The sequence below is a fragment of the Austrofundulus limnaeus genome, unplaced genomic scaffold, assembly GCF_001266775.1.
Source record: "Austrofundulus limnaeus strain Quisiro unplaced genomic scaffold, Austrofundulus_limnaeus-1.0 Scaffold712, whole genome shotgun sequence".
Classification (NCBI taxonomy): domain Eukaryota; kingdom Metazoa; phylum Chordata; class Actinopteri; order Cyprinodontiformes; family Rivulidae; genus Austrofundulus; species Austrofundulus limnaeus.
This window is the reverse complement of record NW_013953114.1, coordinates 247,040-252,501: the sequence shown is the minus strand read 5'-3', so window position 1 is coordinate 252,501 and position 5,462 is coordinate 247,040.

The following is a 5,462-nucleotide window of genomic DNA, read 5'->3' as shown; positions in this document are numbered from 1 at the left end:
CAACACACACACTGAACACACACTGAACTGCAGCTCAACACACACACTGAACACACACTGAACTGCAGCTCAACACACACACTGAACACACACTGAACTGCAGCTCAACACACACACTAAACACACACTGAACTGCAGCTCTTTGTTTTCAGGATAAATCAGTTTGTTTGAATCTCTGAACTCAATAATCTGTAGTTTAATGAAAAACTCCTGGAGGGAAGAAAAACAAAGCAAGTCCTGTTGCTTTGTTGGTTTAGGATCAATTTACACTGTTACCCTCAAAAAGTGATGCCCTTCACAATAAGAGCATGTAAAACATGAGAATAAGGGCATCTAACACCTGAATCCCTTCAAAATAAGAGCCTATTTACAAAAAGAGCCCCTAAAAATCTGACAACCTTCACAATAAGAACATCTAACACCTAACCTTTTAATATTAGTCTTTAACATAGGAAACCCTTCAAAATAAGAGTCCTTGACACCTGACACCCTTCAGTAAAATGTCTCTAACACCTGACAATCTTCACAAAAAGTGGGCGGAGCTAAAGACCAGTGAACTCACATCAGAGACTTGAGAAAGCAGTGGCTTGGGCTCATCTTCAGATCCTTCACTTTGTTCTTGGGGATTGTAACATTCCTGTTTTTCTTACAGCAGAACCCACCCGACACCAGCCCTGGACCTACCGGACCTGTGGACACAAACAGAAGTCAGCACCGACCCGACTCCCAGACGAGTCGACACAAGCAGAGCTCCTGAGCTTACCTGCAGAGCTGTGATACAGGAAACAGAGGAGAGCCAGGAGGCTGAGAGTCACCAGAGTCTTCATGGTTCTTCCACACGGTTCTGTTGGGATGGAGGCTCAGGTTCTGCAGGACGACTCCGACCTGCTGGCTTTATATCCAGCTGTCAGACCCAAACATCCTCATTCCTGCTCAGTGGGGTTCTCAGAAAGCAGCAGCTTCCTYTTTTCTCCAGTTCACACTTGATTTCCTGCTCTGCAGAGAAAAGCTCCGGTTCTGAAGAATCTCAGGAGTTCTGCTAAAAGTCTTCCTGAGAAGGAGTGGGGATTTTCACTGCTGCTTCAAGCTGAACCGGGCCCAGTTCATCCTGGTTAGACCCTGCTGCTCACCTGTTCAGGTGTTGCTTCACATTCACTCAGTTAATCAGAGAGAGGAGCTGCCTGACAAATGATTTCACATCTAAACACCTGCTTCAGCCAAGAGAGCAGGAGCACTGAACACTGCTAACTGTTTGTTCCTAGAAAACCTAAAACATTTATTTGATCAGGGTGGTGTTGTGTTTCTTTACCTGAAAAAAGCTTTTAATTCTGTAAATCATAAAATATTATTGACCAAATGAAGTAAATTCAACTTCGAGCTCAGTCACTTAGAATCAGAGACAACATTTCACCTTCTCTGTTGGTCGACAGGTGTTCCACAAGGTTCCATTCTGGGGCCTTTGTTATTTTCTCGATATGTAAACGACCTTCTTCCAGTTTGTCGTAATATCTTCATTCAAATGTACAAAACAGTCATTTACACACATGGTGCAAACACAATTCAAGTAATCAGCGAACTTACATAGTCTATGGTTAATGTATCAGATTGGTTAAACCAGTCCAGTGCATCCCCTCAACTCTGCTAGAGTCAAGACCTGCTGTGAGGATCCAAGACCTGGACTAAAGATAAGATAAGTGTTTATTGTCATTGTATTATTCATGCTTTTATTTTCTCCAGACTGGATTATTGCAGTTCCCTCTACAGTGGGATTGACCAGTCTCTGCTCCACGTCTTCAGTTGGTTCAGAATTCTGCTGCTCGTTTGTTAACGGGGACCAAACTTGGGGTTTGTAAAGTGCTTTATAAATAAAGTTTTGATTGATATATTGATTGAGCATTTGGATCTCTGAGGAACTAAAATAACTCAAAGTATCAGGAAGTAGGTTTGGTCTGTGGAGCTCCAGGAGGACTGAAGGGACCTGGGTCTGATGGTCCGACTGGTTCTGGATCACTGCTGTGGAAGAACTGATCCATGAGTCGGACTCAACCTGAGTCAAGTCTGAGCGGTTCTGGNATGAAAGGTAGCAGAAGAAGAATAAATCTTATAATGTCTGCCCTGTTTAACCCCAGAATATATTCAAACAAAACATAATTTACAAAACAATACTAAATAAAAATAAAAACATCAACTCAAACATAATTTTATATAGTTTCACATTTTACTTTTCCACATACCTTTAACAAACTAGCTTTTATCTGTCTCTTAAATAAATATATAGATCTGGCATTTTTAAGATTATCTTCCAGACATTCCACAATCCTATACCGTGGATTAAAGTACATCTTTCTCTCAAACAAATATGAAAATATGGCTTCACAAACATTTCCATCCCCTAAGATAATAACTGTTTTGTTTCTGTGAGCCTTGTACATAAACAGTAAAATATTATAGTCAATCAAATCATAGAATTTCAAAATTTTCAGTTTACAAAATAATGTATTGGATTGATGGTTGTAATCTTTTCTTGCAATAATTCTTACAGCTCTTTWCTGCAAAACAAAAATTGGATTTGTAATTGTTTTGCAAGCTTTACCCCAGATTTCAATACAGTAAATTAAATGTGGAACAATTATTGAATTGTACAACACAAGCAGAACCTTGTCATTAAATAACTCCCTGACTTTATACAGTACTCCAATAGATTTAGATATTTTTGTTTTTAAATAATGTATGAGGTCTCCATGTCAGCTTGTCATCAATGATGACACCCAGATATTTCACCTCACTGACTTTACAGATCTCAATACCATCTAAATGAGAAATCAACAGTTGTCTTCCTATTACTAAATATCATGTAATTTGTTTTATACAAATTTAATGACAATTTGTTTTGTTTAAACCAATTTCGTATTTTCTCTAATTCTTTCTGTACCATCTCAAAAAAAAATTTCTATAACTTTATCTAAACAAAATAATGTATCATCAGCAAATAAACACATTTGAAAAGTCCTGACACATTTACTAAGTCATTCACATATAAAATAAATAACTTAGGTCCCAGTACAGAGCCCTGAGGGACTCCACGTGATATTACCAAGTTTAGATCTTACACCATTTATTTCTACAAACTGTTTCCTCTCTTTCAAATAACTAGATACCCATTGTAGTGCTGACCCACTAATACCACATTTACTTAATTTTTCAAGAAGAATACTGTGATCAATTGTGTCAAATGCCTTCTTTATATCTACATAAATACTCAAACAATACTGTTTTTGATCAATAGCAGTTTTTACTTGCTCCGTAAACTTCATTAGAGCCATTGATGTGGAATTTTTTTTAGCTCTAAACCCATACTGACCACTACTAAGATATTATGTTTTTCGATAAATTGATCCAATCTGGTGACAAATAATTTCTCTAAAATTTTAGAAAACTGTGGTAGCAAAGATAGTGGTCTGTAATTTTTGACCATAAGTTTCTCACCATTTTTAAAAAGAGGAATTACCTTAGCTGTTTTCATACTGTCAGGAAATGTACCAGTTGAAAATGATGAATATATACAGTATATAATAATATATATATATATTATGTATACATATATATAATAAAAATAAAATAGAAATAAAAATATCTATAATATATAATATATGTAAATGGTTCAATCACATAATTCATTATATCTTTTACAAGCCTCATGTCCATGTCCACCCAGTCTTTTGATCTTTTGTCAGCAAGATTTTTTACCAAACTCAATATTTCTTTGGCAGTTTCAACAACAAAAAACTGTTTGTACAATCCGTAACTGTGTGACTCACAATTTTATCTACTTTTGGTATTTTTGCTGCAAGAGTTGGGCCAACATTTACAAAATAATTATCAAACCCATCCACAATTTCATTCTGGTCGTGAATTTCATTACCATTCTTTACAAAATACTGTGGAATACCTGATTTTATTTTGTGATTTTTTTCTAAACAACCATGTTTCCCTCATATTACCATTACATTTGTCTAATAATTCACTATAATACACCTTCTTGTGTTTTCTTATGATCCAAACCAACTTGTTTTCATATTTCTTGTTTCTATCTTCTGCTTCTTTTGTTCTTGATTTCAGGAAGCATGAATACAAGTGATTCTTTTTTTACATGCATTTCTCAACCAGAATAAATATTTTGTTTTAAGTCATTTGAATGAAATATGTAACTTGAACTGAGAAGCAACTGTTTGGCCCAAAGACTTAAACCCAGGAGTAAATGGAACTTGTGAGTGTTTTTCAAGATTAGCTCTTTCAGGACTTTTCCATCCATTTTAAAGAGTGGAAGTGATTTTGAGTCAAACACGTTTGTATTGACCACATCTGAAAGACCAGAACAACCTCATCAAAGAATGATCTGGAGCTGAACAAAGAGAATTCTACTGATGCCCACCAAGACACAATCATTCTCTTTTTCTCACTTTCTCACAGTATCGACAGACACAGCAGCCTTACTGCGAGATGAAAAAAGATTGAACTAGGAGGAAAGGACTGGTGAAAGAGCTGAAACCTTTTTTTTTTCTTGTTTTTTCTTGAGTAGAACCGCCACCCTTGAGGAAGTCTTTTTAAATTTCTTATCAGCTTGTGTTCATTTTCCCACATTGATATTATCCTTTGTGCACAGTCTTTAGTTCAACCAAATTTAATTCCACACAAGTTAACATTCTCTTTTCCATGAACAAAAGAATGTGAATTTTTATTAATGCAATATCTGGTAAGAACAATGAAGCTACCATTTTTTGTAGTAACTGTTTTTTAACTAACTTAATGAGTTGTAAAAAGAGCATAACGTCAGAAGGATAAAACGCACTGATAAAAATGCATGAGTGCAATTGGAGAAAATGTCCTTTCAGTTTATTAAGGGGGCAAATGTGACATTATCTGAACACTTTTGTCACTTTTTAGCCAATAATCTTGGTGGTTTTCTTTTGTAGTCTTTGATTTGCCAATTGTGCTTTAGCTATTAAGAAAAGTCAAAAATCCATCAGAGAGTTTGACTTTAGAGGTGCACTATGACTTTTGATTGTGTGTATGAGKCAGACACAGTTTGCAAAAGATGGCAACATTTTTAACCACTGTGTCCTTTACATTCTTAGGATTGTCATTTTTCTCAGCTTATCATTTCTTTTAATGTTGACTAGCTTTATACTTTTTATGGCATTTATACATCAAAACATAAGCTTTTTGATAGCATGAGGTAGAGCTCAACCTGCTCAACTGCCACAAAATGGTGATGGGACTCCATGACAATGGTCCATGTGATGCACTGCATTAGAGGACTCTTTGCACTACTTAGACCACTGCCTGGCTCTGAGAAGTTCAAAAAGAAAGAATTACTGGGAAAGCCTTTATGGATCCTGAGAAGCTCAGAACACTGGGCCTCATGCAAGAACATGTTCGTATTCTTCTCCTAAATTTCTCTT